We start from the raw sequence: 16,856 nt of genomic DNA, 5'->3' as shown, positions 1-16,856 counted from the left end.
CAGTCTCGATTAGATCACCTTCCCTTCGGTGTCTCCGGGACGGAAACGAAGGAAATTGGAGAAATTCAATAACATATGACATCAAAATTCATCGGAACGATTTCCCCATTCGTCAGAAAGCCAAGTAACGATGAATCGACTCACCGCAGGACTTTGTTTCACAACAGCGATGAAATAGCAGTCTCCATTCGGTTCCAGTAAAATCTCAACATGCTTGGAACATAAAGCAACAGTAGAGCTGTTTGCATTTTTCCACGCGGGAGGCGAACACGATCAAGACAGCATAGACAATTTGGCACTTTCCCACTACACATTTAATTCCCGGGAAGCAAATCAAAATTGTTTTGTGAACAGAAGTACAGCGGGAATGGAAACAGCATTTTAACAAGCTGTGTCGTTGCAACAGATCAGTAGAAATGGCAGTGGTGGGATTCGAACCCACGCCCCTGTCGAGACTGGAGCCTTAATCCAGCGCCTTAGACCGCTCGGCCACACTACCGCTGCGCGGCCACCCAATTTTCTTGCATTTCCAATTGAGCTCCTGCATGACAACAGATGAAAGTCACGTGAAATGGGTCCATGATTCCTCTCCGACTCGCACGGCTGCTTGGATGTGCCGGCTACAATATCAATTTCGCAACAAATAATGATAGCTCATCAATCCGGATAAAAATCAATGGTAAGCTGAGGCTATCTTCTCAGACTCTTTTCAGCTACAAATGTATCTGTGAGTGCGTGAGCAAACATGTTCGCTTATGATTTGGTCAAATAACCATGAACTGCTTGACATTACTGCAATTTCGATTCTTGCTTTGCTAAATGATTTCACCCATTGCTCGAAACAGGACAACTTTCACGTTTACACGGAACATGAAACACACGGACTACAGGGAAAATGCACAAAGCTGAGCAGGCCGTGTTCCACATCATACCGTGCAGCATAGTTTCAGTCACTGTGTCTGTTTTGCAGAATAAGAGTCCCAAAGAATGTTCTCCAGCCTAAAAGCGGAGGTAGCATTACAATCCGAGAACGACCGATCACAGTGTGAGGATGCTCTGACCTCGGGGCCAGTTCGAGATGCCACTTTCCTTGCCTTTTACATAAACCGTGCAATTGGCTGCAGGGATGTTCACACCTGGACATGAGCCACATCGATACAACTGAGTTGGAAACCTGCGTGGGAATCAACGAGAAGCGACTCAATAAATCTTGCTAAATTCCATGGTGCTTATTAGAAATGCAGTTTCTGTTCACCTCAATTAAAAGGCAGTTTTTGAACATAGTAACTGAAATCAAAAGCTAATTATCTCACCCCACCTCCACTCCGGGAGAGGTGCTAACTGCACTTGATTGCTTTTTGTTCTCGATGTGAAGAGCTCTCACGCCTGAGTCACCTTCACGCCTCTTGTTGCTGAGTGACTCAAAAAGAAGGAGTTTCACCAGAGCTGCAACTGCCTCACTTTCCCAGTCGCTCTCCCCGTTTGACATTTTCCTGCTCATCAGTGATTTAAAGAAAACCAAAAGGATGCGATGTTATTCTGCAGCCTCTTTGTCGATTCCTCCGTTTAAATTCCAACATGGCTTAGATCTCGGGGCGCACCTTAATACTAGCTTTGAAAGCACAGTCCAGAGCTTCCTCTGAGAGTGCAATTTCTTTCATTGCTGTTGCTGATTGAATGAGCCACTAACGTGCGAACTGCTCCAAAACATGATTCAGGACCTCTGGTGCCAATTCTCGCACTTTGAATAACGACAGACAGCTTCCAAATGAGGCCTTTCAGATACGACTTTGGGGTACATTTGGCAGACAGAATAGTTCAGGAATCCGTGGTGCACTGTGACACCAGCGCATCACCTTCTTCCCTGTCTTTGAACCGGGCCGCCTCAGCAAGGAATGCAAATGCAGTATTGCTCTTCGTGGAAGGATCGGTAACTACACTCTCAAACTGAATGGCACATGATCAGAAGCAGTTTGTAGAATATCTTTACAATGCTCTGCACAGTAATCAAATGGAAATGCATTGCATTTCACTACGAGAGCAGATTTGTTCAAGCAAATTCGAAGGCAGGTTGCAGATGGGAAAGCAAGCAGGAAAGCTCCGTTCTTGTCCATGTAAAAGGCTGCAGATGAAGAACAAAACAGTTTCGACCGCGGGAACCTATCTTGCGGAAGGTGAACGTGCTGATCACTATGCTACAGAAACAAGCCCACAGCCGCCCCTGCTGCAGCTCAGTGGTATCCGACACTGAAAGTTGAAGACATTCTACCTTTCACCTTTCTGTTTCCAAATGCTCGTTGTTTCATGGGAGTTGTTTAATTTTGGCTGTGTGGTATGCATGGACGAGATACACCACCGAAGTATCTGTTTTCACCCGGTGTAGCCCAATAACGTTGTGTTGCTTACACCGGCTTTAAAAGGATAACTTTTTAGCCGAGCTGGCCGTCGCAGTCTGTGGCACAATCTTTAGTCTGTTCGACTGCTCACTGGAAAGGTAGTATTGTGAAACACTGCAGAAACGAAGGACTTTCCTTACTTTTGCTCCGACTGACCATACTCTGTGAAATTTTCCCAGATTCTCAGTTGAGGAGTTTTTGCAGCTGGAAATTATCTCAGAAAGCCTGTTAATTCGTAATGTATTGAACGAATCGCAAAACAGAAAACATTTGACACGCAACAGAAACAAAACTGGCAAACCAAATGCATTTTCAGATACAGTGAGCATGAATGCTAAACGTGAGACACTCCGAGAGCATGAGCCATAAAGTAATCTCACAACTAACATCAGGGCAATTCCAAACTACTCTTTCAATGATACTTGAGCCTCAGTGCACCACCATATCCCAGACAATGCTGAAAAGAGAGAAAGAAAGAACATAATAAGAATAGGCCACAAAAAGTGAATTTCACCAATCACAGTCTCGATTAGATCACCTTTCCCTTCCGGTGTCTCCGGGACGGAACGAAGGAAATTGGAGAAATTCAATAACATATGACATCAAAATTCATCGGAACGATTTTCCCATTCGTCAGAAAGCCAAGTAACGATGAATCGACTCACCGCAGGACTTTGTTTCACAACAGCGATGAAATAGCAGTCTCCATTCGGTTCCAGTAAAATCTCAACATGCTTGGAACATAAAGCAACAGTAGAGCTGTTTGCAATTTTCCACGCGGGAGGCGAACACGATCAAGACAGCATAGACAATTTGGCACTTTCCCACTACACATTTAATTCCCCGGGAAGCAAATCAAATTGTTTTGTGAACAGAAGTACAGCGGGAATGGAAACAGCATTTTAACAGCTGTGTCGTTGCAACTGATCAGTAGAAATGGCAGTGGTGGGATTCGAACCCACGCCCTGTCGAGACTGGAGCCTTAATCCAGCGCCTTAGACCGCTCGGCCACACTACCAACGCTGCCCACCAATTTTCTTGCATTTCCAATTGAGCTCCTGCATGACAACAGATGGAAAGTCACGTGAAATGGGTTCCATGATTCCTCTCCGACTCGCACGGCTGCTTGGATGTGCCGGCTACAATATCAATTTCGCAACAAATAATGATAGCTCATCAATCCGGGATAAAAATCAATGGTAAGCTGAGGCTATCTTCTCAGACTCTTTTCAGCTACAAATGTATCTGTGAGTGCGTGAGCAAACATGTTCGCTTATGATTTGGTCAAATAACCATGAACTGCTTGACATTACCATTTGCAATTTCGATTCTTGCTTTGCTAAATGATTTCACCCATTGCTCGAAACAGGACAACTTTCACGTTTACACGGAACATGAAACACACCGGACTACAGGGAAAATGCACAAAGCTGAGCAGGCCGTGTTCCACATCATACCGTGCAGCATAGTTTCAGTCACTGTGTCTGTTTTGCAGAATAAGAGTCCCAAAGAATGTTCTCCAGCCTAAAGCGGAGGTAGCATTACAATCCGAGAACGACCGATCACAGTGTGAGGATGCTCTGACCTCGGGGCCAGTTCGAGATGCCACTTTCCTTGCCTTTTACATAAACCGTGCAATTGGCTGCAGGGATGTTCACACCTGGACATGAGCCACATCGATACAACTGAGTTGGAAACCTGCGTGGGAATCAACGAGAAGCGACTCAATAAATCTTGCTAAATTCCATGGTGCTTATTAGAAATGCAGTTTCTGTTCACCTCAATTTAAAAGGCAGTTTTTGAACATAGTAACTGAAATCAAAAGCTAATTATCTCACCCCACCTCCACTCCGGGAGAGGTGCTAACTGCACTTGATTGCTTTTTGTTCTCGATGTGAAGAGCTCTCACGCCTGAGTCACCTTCACGCCTCTTGTTGCTGAGTGACTCAAAAAGAAGGAGTTTCACCAGAGCTGCAACTGCCTCACTTTCCCAGTCGCTCTCCCCGTTGACATTTTCCTGCTCATCAGTGATTTAAAGAAAACCAAAAGGATGCGATGTTATTCTGCAGCCTCTTTGTCGATTCCTCCGTTTAAATTCCAACATGGCTTAGATCTCGGGGCGCACCTTAATACTAGCTTTGAAAGCACAGGTCCAGAGCTTCCTCTGAGAGTGCAATTTCTTTCATTGCTGTTGCTGATTGAATGAGCCACTAACGTGCGAACTGCTCCAAAACATGATTCAGGACCTCTGGTGCCAATCGCACTTTGAATAACGACAGACAGCTTCCAAATGAGGCCTTTCAGATACGACTTTGGGGTACATTTGGCAGACAGAATAGTTCAGGAATCCGTGGTGCACTGTGACACAGCGCATCACCTTCTTCCCTGTCTTTGAACCGGGCCGCCTCAGCAAGGAATGCAAATGCAGTATTGCTCTTCGTGGAAGGATCGGTAACTACACTCTCAAACTGAATGGCACATGATCAGAAGCAGTTTGTAGAATATCTTTACAATGCTCTGCACAGTAATCAAATGGAAATGCATTGCATTTCACTACGAGAGCAGATTTGTTCAAGCAAATTCGAAGGCAGGTTTGCAGATGGGAAAGCAAGCAGGAAAGCTCCGTTCTTGTCCATGTAAAAGGCTGCAGATGAAGAACAAAACAGTTTCGACCGCGGGAACCTATCTTGCGGAAGGTGAACGTGCTGATCACTATGCTACAGAAACAAGCCCACAGCCGCCCCTGCTGCAGCTCAGTGGTATCCGACACTGAAAGTTGAAGACATTCTACCTTTCACCTTTCTGTTTCCAAATGCTCGTTGTTTCATGGGAGTTGTTTAATTTTGGCTGTGTGGTATGCATGGACGAGATACACCGAAGTATCTGTTTTCACCCGGTGTAGCCCAATAACGTTGTGTTGCTTACACCGGCTTTAAAAGGATAACTTTTTAGCCGAGCTGGCCGTCGCAGTCTGTGGCACAATCTTTAGTCTGTTCGACTGCTCACTGGAAAGGTAGTATTGTGAAACACTGCAGAAACGAAGGACTTCCTTACTTTTGCTCCGACTGACCATACTCTGTGAAATTTTCCCAGATTCTCAGTTGAGGAGTTTTTGCAGCTGGAAATTATCTCAGAAAGCCTGTTAATTCGTAATGTATTGAACGAATCGCAAAACAGAAAACATTTGACACGCAACAGAAACAAAACTGGCAAACCAAATGCATTTTCAGATACAGTGAGCATGAATGCTAAACGTGAGACACTCCGAGCGCATGAGCCATAAAGTAATCTCACAACTAACATCAGGGCAATTCCAAACTACTCTTTCAATGATACTTGAGCCTCAGTGCACCACCATATCCCAGACAATGCTGAAAAGAGAGAAAGAAAGAACATAATAAGAATAGGCCACAAAAAGTGAATTTCACCAATCACAGTCTCGATTAGATCACCTTTCCCTTCCGGTGTCTCCGGGACGGAAACGAAGGAAATTGGAGAAATTCAATAACATATGACATCAAAATTCATCGGAACGATTTTCCCATTCGTCAGAAAGCCAAGTAACGATGAATCGACTCACCGCAGGACTTTGTTTCACAACAGCGATGAAATAGCAGTCTCCATTCGGTTCCAGTAAAATCTCAACATGCTTGGAACATAAAGCAACAGTAGAGCTGTTTGCAATTTTCCACGCGGGAGGCGAACACGATCAAGACAGCATAGACAATTTGGCACTTTCCCACTACACATTTAATTCCCCGGGAAGCAAATCAAATGTTTTGTGAACAGAAGTACAGCGGGAATGGAAACAGCATTTTAACAAGCTGTGTCGTTGCAACTGATCAGTAGAAATGGCAGTGGTGGGATTCGAACCCACGCCCCTGTCGAGACTGGAGCCTTAATCCAGCGCCTTAGACCGCTCGGCCACACTACCAGCTGCGCTGCCGCCCAATTTCTTGCATTTCCAATTGAGCTCCTGCATGACAACAGATGGAAAGTCACGTGAAATGGGTTCCATGATTCCTCTCCGACTCGCACGGCTGCTTGGATGTGCCGGCTACAATATCAATTTCGCAACAAATAATGATAGCTCATCAATCCGGATAAAAATCAATGGTAAGCTGAGGCTATCTTCTCAGACTCTTTTCAGCTACAAATGTATCTGTGAGTGCGTGAGCAAACATGTTCGCTTATGATTTGGTCAAATAACCATGAACTGCTTGACATTACTGCAATTTCGATTCTTGCTTTGCTAAATGATTTCACCCATTGCTCGAAACAGGACAACTTTCACGTTTACACGGAACATGAAACACACCGGACTACAGGGAAAATGCACAAAGCTGAGCAGGCCGTGTTCCACATCATACCGTGCAGCATAGTTTCAGTCACTGTGTCTGTTTTGCAGAATAAGAGTCCCAAAGAATGTTCTCCAGCCTAAAAGCGGAGGTAGCATTACAATCCGAGAACGACCGATCACAGTGTGAGGATGCTCTGACCTCGGGGCCAGTTCGAGATGCCACTTTCCTTGCCTTTTACATAAACCGTGCAATTGGCTGCAGGGATGTTCACACCTGGACATGAGCCACATCGATACAACTGAGTTGGAAACCTGCGTGGGAATCAACGAGAAGCGACTCAATAAATCTTGCTAAATTCCATGGTGCTTATTAGGAATGCAGTTTCTGTTCACCTCAATTTAAAAGGCAGTTTTTGAACATAGTAACTGAAATCAAAAGCTAATTATCTCACCCCACCTCCACTCCGGGAGAGGTGCTAACTGCACTTGATTGCTTTTTGTTCTCGATGTGAAGAGCTCTCACGCCTGAGTCACCTTCACGCCTCTTGTTGCTGAGTGACTCAAAAGAAGGAGTTTCACCAGAGCTGCAACTGCCTCACTTTCCCAGTCGCTCTCCCCGTTGACATTTTCCTGCTCATCAGTGATTTAAAGAAAACCAAAAGGATGCGATGTTATTCTGCAGCCTCTTTGTCGATTCCTCCGTTTAAATTCCAACATGGCTTAGATCTCGGGGCGCACCTTAATACTAGCTTTGAAAGCACAGGTCCAGAGCTTCCTCTGAGAGTGCAATTTCTTTCATTGCTGTTGCTGATTGAATGAGCCACTAACGTGCGAACTGCTCCAAAACATGATTCAGGACCTCTGGTGCCAATTCTCGCACTTTGAATAACGACAGACAGCTTCCAAATGAGGCCTTTCAGATACGACTTTGGGGTACATTTGGCAGACAGAATAGTTCAGGAATCCGTGGTGCACTGTGACACCAGCGCATCACCTTCTTCCCTGTCTTTGAACCGGGCCGCCTCAGCAAGGAATGCAAATGCAGTATTGCTCTTCGTGGAAGGATCGGTAACTACACTCTCAAACTGAATGGCACATGATCAGAAGCAGTTTGTAGAATATCTTTACAATGCTCTGCACAGTAATCAAATGGAAATGCATTGCATTTCACTACGAGAGCAGATTTGTTCAAGCAAATTCGAAGGCAGGTTTGCAGATGGGAAAGCAAGCAGGAAAGCTCCGTTCTTGTCCATGTAAAAGGCTGCAGATGAAGAACAAAACAGTTTCGACCGCGGGAACCTATCTTGCGGAAGGTGAACGTGCTGATCACTATGCTACAGAAACAAGCCCACAGCCGCCCCTGCTGCAGCTCAGTGGTATCCGACACTGAAAGTTGAAGACATTCTACCTTTCACCTTTCTGTTTCCAAATGCTCGTTGTTTCATGGGAGTTGTTTAATTTTGGCTGTGTGGTATGCATGGACGAGATGCACCGAAGTATCTGTTTTCACCCGGTGTAGCCCAATAACGTTGTGTTGCTTACACCGGCTTTAAAAGGATAACTTTTTAGCCGAGCTGGCCGTCGCAGTCTGTGGCACAATCTTTAGTCTGTTCGACTGCTCACTGGAAAGGTAGTATTGTGAAACACTGCAGAAACGAAGGACTTCCTTACTTTTGCTCCGACTGACCATACTCTGTGAAATTTTCCCAGATTCTCAGTTGAGGAGTTTTTGCAGCTGGAAATTATCTCAGAAAGCTGTTAATTCGTAATGTATTGAACGAATCGCAAAACAGAAAACATTTGACACGCAACAGAAACAAAACTGGCAAACCAAATGCATTTTCAGATACAGTGAGCATGAATGCTAAACGTGAGACACTCCGAGCGCATGAGCCATAAAGTAATCTCACAACTAACATCAGGGCAATTCCAAACTACTCTTTCAATGATACTTGAGCCTCAGTGCACCACCATATCCCAGACAATGCTGAAAAGAGAGAAAGAAAGAACATAATAAGAATAGGCCAAAAAAAGTGCATTTCACCAATCACAGTCTCGATTAGATCACCTTTCCCTTCCGGTGTCTCCGGGACGGAAACGAAGGAAATTGGAGAAATTCAATAACATATGACATCAAAATTCATCGGAACGATTTTCCCATTCGTCAGAAAGCCAAGTAACGATGAATCGACTCACCGCAGGACTTTGTTTCACAACAGCGATGAAATAGCAGTCTCCATTCGGTTCCAGTAAAATCTCAACATGCTTGGAACATAAAGCAACAGTAGAGCTGTTTGCAATTTTCCACGCGGGAGGCGAACACGATCAAGACAGCATAGACAATTTGGCACTTTCCCACTACACATTTAATTCCCCGGGAAGCAAATCAAATGGTTTTGTGAACAGACGTACAGCGGGAATGGAAACGGCATTTTAACCAGCTGTGTCGTTGCAACTGATCAGTAGAAATGGCAGTGGTGGGATTCGACCCCACGCCCCTGTCGAGACTGGAGCCTTAATCCAGCGCCTTAGACCGCTCGGCCACACTACCAGCTGCGCTGCCACCCAATTTTCTTGCATTTCCAATTGAGCTCCTGCATGACAACAGATGGAAAGTCACGTGAAATGGGTTCCATGATTCCTCTCCGACTCGCACGGCTGCTTGGATGTGCCGGCTACAATATCAATTTCGCAACAAATAATGATAGCTCATCAATCCGGATAAAAATCAATGGTAAGCTGAGGCTATCTTCTCAGACTCTTTTCAGCTACAAATGTATCTGTGAGTGCGTGAGCAAACATGTTCGCTTATGATTTGGTCAAATAACCATGAACTGCTTGACATTACTGCAATTTCGATTCTTGCTTTGCTAAATGATTTCACCCATTGCTCGAAACAGGACAACTTTCACGTTTACACGGAACATGAAACACACCGGACTACAGGGAAAATGCACAAAGCTGAGCAGGCCGTGTTCCACATCATACCGTGCAGCATAGTTTCAGTCACTGTGTCTGTTTTGCAGAATAAGAGTCCCAAAGAATGTTCTCCAGCCTAAAGCGGAGGTAGCATTACAATCCGAGAACGACCGATCACAGTGTGAGGATGCTCTGACCTCGGGGCCAGTTCGAGATGCCACTTTCCTTGCCTTTTACATAAACCGTGCAATTGGCTGCAGGGATGTTCACACCTGGACATGAGCCACATCGATACAACTGAGTTGGAAACCTGCGTGGGAATCAACGAGAAGCGACTCAATAAATCTTGCTAAATTCCATGGTGCTTATTAGAAATGCAGTTTCTGTTCACCTCAATTTAAAAGGCAGTTTTTGAACATAGTAACTGAAATCAAAAGCTAATTATCTCACCCCACCTCCACTCCGGGAGAGGTGCTAACTGCACTTGATTGCTTTTTGTTCTCGATGTGAAGAGCTCTCACGCCTGAGTCACCTTCACGCCTCTTGTTGCTGAGTGACTCAAAAAGAAGGAGTTTCACCAGAGCTGCAACTGCCTCACTTTCCCAGTCGCTCTCCCCCGTTGACATTTTCCTGCTCATCAGTGATTTAAAGAAAACCAAAAGGATGCGATGTTATTCTGCAGCCTCTTTGTCGATTCCTCCGTTTAAATTCCAACATGGCTTAGATCTCGGGGCGCACCTTAATACTAGCTTTGAAAGCACAGGTCCAGAGCTTCCTCTGAGAGTGCAATTTCTTTCATTGCTGTTGCTGATTGAATGAGCCACTAACGTGCGAACTGCTCCAAAACATGATTCAGGACCTCTGGTGCCAATTCTCGCACTTTGAATAACGACAGACAGCTTCCAAATGAGGCCTTTCAGATACGACTTTGGGTACATTTGGCAGACAGAATAGTTCAGGAATCCGTGGTGCACTGTGACACCAGCGCATCACCTTCTTCCCTGTCTTTGAACCGGGCCGCCTCAGCAAGGAATGCAAATGCAGTATTGCTCTTCGTGGAAGGATCGGTAACTACACTCTCAAACTGAATGGCACATGATCAGAAGCAGTTTGTAGAATATCTTTACAATGCTCTGCACAGTAATCAAATGGAAATGCATTGCATTTCACGACGAGAGCAGATTTGTTCAAGCAAATTCGAAGGCAGGTTTGCAGATGGGAAAGCAAGCAGGAAAGCTCCGTTCTTGTCCATGTAAAAGGCTGCAGATGAAGAACAAAACAGTTTCGACCGCGGGAACCTATCTTGCGGAAGGTGAACGTGCTGATCACTATGCTACAGAAACAAGCCCACAGCCGCCCTGCTGCAGCTCAGTGGTATCCGACACTGAAAGTTGAAGACATTCTACCTTTCACCTTTCTGTTTCCAAATGCTCGTTGTTTCATGGGAGTTGTTTAATTTTGGCTGTGTGGTATGCATGGACGAGATACACCGAAGTATCTGTTTTCACCCGGTGTAGCCCAATAACGTTGTGTTGCTTACACCGGCTTTAAAAGGATAACTTTTTAGCCGAGCTGGCCGTCGCAGTCTGTGGCACAATCTTTAGTCTGTTCGACTGCTCACTGGAAAGGTAGTATTGTGAAACACTGCAGAAACGAAGGACTTCCTTACTTTTGCTCCGACTGACCATACTCTGTGAAATTTTCCCAGATTCTCAGTTGAGGAGTTTTTGCAGCTGGAAATTATCTCAGAAAGCCTGTTAATTCGTAATGTATTGAACGAATCGCAAAACAGAAAACATTTGACACGCAACAGAAACAAAACTGGCAAACCAAATGCATTTTCAGATACAGTGAGCATGAATGCTAAACGTGAGACACTCCGAGCGCATGAGCCATAAAGTAATCTCACAACTAACATCAGGGCAATTCCAAACTACTCTTTCAATGATACTTGAGCCTCAGTGCACCACCATATCCCAGACAATGCTGAAAAGAGAGAAAGAAAGAACATAATAAGAATAGGCCAAAAAAAGTGAATTTCACCAATCACAGTCTCGATTAGATCACCTTTCCCTTCCGGTGTCTCCGGGACGGAAACGAAGGAAATTGGAGAAATTCAATAACATATGACATCAAAATTCATCGGAACGATTTTCCCATTCGTCAGAAAGCCAAGTAACGATGAATCGACTCACCGCAGGACTTTGTTTCACAACAGCGATGAAATAGCAGTCTCCATTCGGTTCCAGTAAAATCTCAACATGCTTGGAACATAAAGCAACAGTAGAGCTGTTTGCAATTTTCCACGCGGGAGGCGAACACGATCAAGACAGCATAGACAATTTGGCACTTTCCCACTACACATTTAATACCCCGGGAAGCAAATCAAATGGTTTTGTGAACAGACGTACAGCGGGAATGGAAACGGCATTTTAACCAGCTGTGTCGTTGCAACTGATCAGTAGAAATGGCAGTGGTGGGATTCGAACCCACGCCCCTGTCGAGACTGGAGCCTTAATCCAGCGCCTTAGACCGCTCGGCCACACTACCAGCTGCGCTGCCACCCAATTTTCTTGCATTTCCAATTGAGCTCCTGCATGACAACAGATGGAAAGTCACGTGAAATGGGTTCCATGATTCCTCTCCGACTCGCACGGCTGCTTGGATGTGCCGGCTACAATATCAATTTCGCAACAAATAATGATAGCTCATCAATCCGGATAAAAATCAATGGTAAGCTGAGGCTATCTTCTCAGACTCTTTTCAGCTACAAATGTATCTGTGAGTGCGTGAGCAAACATGTTCGCTTATGATTTGGTCAAATAACCATGAACTGCTTGACATTACTGCAATTTCGATTCTTGCTTTGCTAAATGATTTCACCCATTGCTCGAAACAGGACAACTTTCACGTTTACACGGAACATGAAACACACCGGACTACAGGGAAAATGCACAAAGCTGAGCAGGCCGTGTTCCACATCATACCGTGCAGCATAGTTTCAGTCACTGTGTCTGTTTTGCAGAATAAGAGTCCCAAAGAATGTTCTCCAGCCTAAAAGCGGAGGTAGCATTACAATCCGAGAACGACCGATCACAGTGTGAGGATGCTCTGACCTCGGGGCCAGTTCGAGATGCCACTTTCCTTGCCTTTTACATAAACCGTGCAATTGGCTGCAGGGATGTTCACACCTGGACATGAGCCACATCGATACAACTGAGTTGGAAACCTGCGTGGGAATCAACGAGAAGCGACTCAATAAATCTTGCTAAATTCCATGGTGCTTATTAGAAATGCAGTTTCTGTTCACCTCAATTTAAAAGGCAGTTTTTGAACATAGTAACTGAAATCAAAAGCTAATTATCTCACCCCACCTCCACTCCGGGAGAGGTGCTAACTGCACTTGATTGCTTTTTGTTCTCGATGTGAAGAGCTCTCACGCCTGAGTCACCTTCACGCCTCTTGTTGCTGAGTGACTCAAAAAGAAGGAGTTTCACCAGAGCTGCAACTGCCTCACTTTCCCAGTCGCTCTCCACGTTGACATTTTCCTGCTCATCAGTGATTTAAAGAAAACCAAAAGGATGCGATGTTATTCTGCAGCCTCTTTGTCGATTCCTCCGTTTAAATTCCAACATGGCTTAGATCTCGGGGCGCACCTTAATACTAGCTTTGAAAGCACAGGTCCAGAGCTTCCTCTGAGAGTGCAATTTCTTTCATTGCTGTTGCTGATTGAATGAGCCACTAACGTGCGAACTGCTCCAAAACATGATTCAGGACCTCTGGTGCCAATTCTCGCACTTTGAATAACGACAGACAGCTTCCAAATGAGGCCTTTCAGATACGACTTTGGGGTACATTTGGCAGACAGAATAGTTCAGGAATCCGTGGTGCACTGTGACACCAGCGCATCACCTTCTTCCCTGTCTTTGAACCGGGCCGCCTCAGCAAGGAATGCAAATGCAGTATTGCTCTTCGTGGAAGGATCGGTAACTACACTCTCAAACTGAATGGCACATGATCAGAAGCAGTTTGTAGAATATCTTTACAATGCTCTGCACAGTAATCAAATGGAAATGCATTGCATTTCACTACGAGAGCAGATTTGTTCAAGCAAATTCGAAGGCAGGTTTGCAGATGGGAAAGCAAGCAGGAAAGCTCCGTTCTTGTCCATGTAAAAGGCTGCAGATGAAGAACAAAACAGTTTCGACCGCGGGAACCTATCTTGCGGAAGGTGAACGTGCTGATCACTATGCTACAGAAACAAGCCCACAGCCGCCCCTGCTGCAGCTCAGTGGTATCCGACACTGAAAGTTGAAGACATTCTACCTTTCACCTTTCTGTTTCCAAATGCTCGTTGTTTCATGGGAGTTGTTTAATTTTGGCTGTGTGGTATGCATGGACGAGATACACCGAAGTATCTGTTTTCACCCGGTGTAGCCCAATAACGTTGTGTTGCTTACACCGGCTTTAAAAGGATAACTTTTTAGCCGAGCTGGCCGTCGCAGTCTGTGGCACAATCTTTAGTCTGTTCGACTGCTCACTGGAAAGGTAGTATTGTGAAACACTGCAGAAACGAAGGACTTCCTTACTTTTGCTCCGACTGACCATACTCTGTGAAATTTTCCCAGATTCTCAGTTGAGGAGTTTTTGCAGCTGGAAATTATCTCAGAAAGCCTGTTAATTCGTAATGTATTGAACGAATCGCAAAACAGAAAACATTTGACACGCAACAGAAACAAAACTGGCAAACCAAATGCAATTTCAGATACAGTGAGCATGAATGCTAAACGTGAGACACTCCCAGCGCATGAGCCATAAAGTAATCTCACAACTAACATCAGGGCAATTCCAAACTACTCTTTCAATGATACATGAGCCTCAGTGCACCACCATATCCCAGACAATGCTGAAAAGAGAGAAAGAAAGAACATAATAAGAATAGGCCACAAAAAGTGAATTTCACCAATCACAGTCTCGATTAGATCACCTTTCCCTTCCGGTGTCTCCGGGACGGAAACGAAGGAAATTGGAGAAATTCAATAACATATGACATCAAAACTCATCGGAACGATTTTCCCATTCGTCAGAAAGCCAAGTAACGATGAATCGACTCACCGCAGGACTTTGTTTCACAACAGCGATGAAATAGCAGTCTCCATTCGGTTCCAGTAAAATCTCAACATGCTTGGAACATAAAGCAACAGTAGAGCTGTTTGCAATTTTCCACGCGGGAGGCGAACACGATCAAGACAGCATAGCCAATTTGGCACTTTCCCACTACACATTTAATTCCCCGGGAAGCAAATCAAATTGTTTTGTGAACAGACGTACAGCGGGAATGGAAACAGCATTTTAACAAGCTGTGTCGTTGCAACTGATCAGTAGAAATGGCAGTGGTGGGATTCGAACCCACGCCCCTGTCGAGACTGGAGCCTTAATCCAGCGCCTTAGACCGCTCGGCCACACTACCAGCTGCGCTGCCACCCAATTTTCTTGCATTTCCAATTGAGCTCCTGCATGACAACAGATGGAAAGTCACGTGAAATGGGTTCCATGATTCCTCTCCGACTCGCACGGCTGCTTGGATGTGCCGGCTACAATATCAATTTCGCAACAAATAATGATAGCTCATCAATCCGGATAAAAATCAATGGTAAGCTGAGGCTATCTTCTCAGACTCTTTTCAGCTACAAATGTATCTGTGAGTGCGTGAGCAAACATGTTCGCTTATGATTTGGTCAAATAACCATGAACTGCTTGACATTACTGCAATTTCGATTCTTGCTTTGCTAAATGATTTCACCCATTGCTCGAAACAGGACAACTTTCACGTTTACACGGAACATGAAACACACCGGACTACAGGGAAAATGCACAAAGCTGAGCAGGCCGTGTTCCACATCATACCGTGCAGCATAGTTTCAGTCACTGTGTCTGTTTTGCAGAATAAGAGTCCCAAAGAATGTTCTCCAGCCTAAAAGCGGAGGTAGCATTACAATCCGAGAACGACCGATCACAGTGTGAGGATGCTCTGACCTCGGGGCCAGTTCGAGATGCCACTTTCCTTGCCTTTTACATAAACCGTGCAATTGGCTGCAGGGATGTTCACACCTGGACATGAGCCACATCGATACAACTGAGTTGGAAACCTGCGTGGGAATCAACGAGAAGCGACTCAATAAATCTTGCTAAATTCCATGGTGCTTATTAGAAATGCAGTTTCTGTTCACCTCAATTTAAAAGGCAGTTTTTGAACATAGTAACTGAAATCAAAAGCTAATTATCTCACCCCACCTCCACTCCGGGAGAGGTGCTAACTGCACTTGATTGCTTTTTGTTCTCGATGTGAAGAGCTCTCACGCCTGAGTCACCTTCACGCCTCTTGTTGCTGAGTGACTCAAAAAGAAGGAGTTTCACCAGAGCTGCAACTGCCTCACTTTCCCAGTCGCTCTCCCCGTTGACATTTTCCTGCTCATCAGTGATTTAAAGAAAACCAAAAGGATGCGATGTTATTCTGCAGCCTCTTTGTCGATTCCTCCGTTTAAATTCCAACATGGCTTAGATCTCGGGCGCACCTTAATACTAGCTTTGAAAGCACAGGTCCAGAGCTTCCTCTGAGAGTGCAATTTCTTTCATTGCTGTTGCTGATTGAATGAGCCACTAACGTGCGAACTGCTCCAAAACATGATTCAGGACCTCTGGTGCCAATTCTCGCACTTTGAATAACGACAGACAGCTTCCAAATGAGGCCTTTCAGATACGACTTTGGGGTACATTTGGCAGACAGAATAGTTCAGGAATCCGTGGTGCACTGTGACACCAGCGCATCACCTTCTTCCCTGTCTTTGAACCGGGCCGCCTCAGCAAGGAATGCAAATGCAGTATTGCTCTTCGTGGAAGGATCGGTAACTACACTCTCAAACTGAATGGCACATGATCAGAAGCAGTTTGTAGAATATCTTTACAATGCTCTGCACAGTAATCAAATGGAAATGCATTGCATTTCACGACGAGAGCAGATTTGTTCAAGCAAATTCGAAGGCAGGTTTGCAGATGGGAAAGCAAGCAGGAAAGCTCCGTTCTTGTCCATGTAAAAGGCTGCAGATGAAGAACAAAACAGTTTCGACCGCGGGAACCTATCTTGCGGAAGGTGAACGTGCTGATCACTATGCTACAGAAACAAGCCCACAGCCGCCCCTGCTGCAGCTCAGTGGTATCCGACACTGAAAGTTGAAGACATT

General features: G+C 45.1%; 6 non-coding genes across 6 annotated transcripts; all 6 read right to left on the bottom strand.

Moving 5' to 3' along the window:
* Nucleotides 1-417: 417 nt before the first annotated feature.
* trnal-aag (transfer RNA leucine (anticodon AAG)) lies at nucleotides 418-499 on the bottom strand. The gene has a single exon. It is a non-coding gene; the product is annotated as a tRNA-Leu (tRNA).
* Nucleotides 500-3,333: 2,834 nt separating this feature from the next.
* On the bottom strand, nucleotides 3,334-3,414 carry trnal-aag (transfer RNA leucine (anticodon AAG)). The gene has a single exon. It is a non-coding gene; the product is annotated as a tRNA-Leu (tRNA).
* A 2,834-nt stretch (nucleotides 3,415-6,248) lies between these two features.
* trnal-aag (transfer RNA leucine (anticodon AAG)) lies at nucleotides 6,249-6,330 on the bottom strand. The gene has a single exon. It is a non-coding gene; the product is annotated as a tRNA-Leu (tRNA).
* A 2,835-nt stretch (nucleotides 6,331-9,165) lies between these two features.
* Nucleotides 9,166-9,247, bottom strand: trnal-aag (transfer RNA leucine (anticodon AAG)). Its single transcript has one exon. It is a non-coding gene; the product is annotated as a tRNA-Leu (tRNA).
* Nucleotides 9,248-12,083: 2,836 nt separating this feature from the next.
* On the bottom strand, nucleotides 12,084-12,165 carry trnal-aag (transfer RNA leucine (anticodon AAG)). The gene has a single exon. It is a non-coding gene; the product is annotated as a tRNA-Leu (tRNA).
* A 2,838-nt stretch (nucleotides 12,166-15,003) lies between these two features.
* On the bottom strand, nucleotides 15,004-15,085 carry trnal-aag (transfer RNA leucine (anticodon AAG)). The gene has a single exon. It is a non-coding gene; the product is annotated as a tRNA-Leu (tRNA).
* Nucleotides 15,086-16,856: the final 1,771 nt, after the last annotated feature.

Source organism: Hemiscyllium ocellatum, unplaced genomic scaffold, assembly GCF_020745735.1.
Source record: "Hemiscyllium ocellatum isolate sHemOce1 unplaced genomic scaffold, sHemOce1.pat.X.cur. scaffold_753A, whole genome shotgun sequence".
NCBI classification, from domain to species: Eukaryota; Metazoa; Chordata; class Chondrichthyes; order Orectolobiformes; family Hemiscylliidae; genus Hemiscyllium; species Hemiscyllium ocellatum.
Note: the sequence above shows the minus strand (reverse complement) of the source record. Positions and strands in the feature narration are given on the sequence as shown.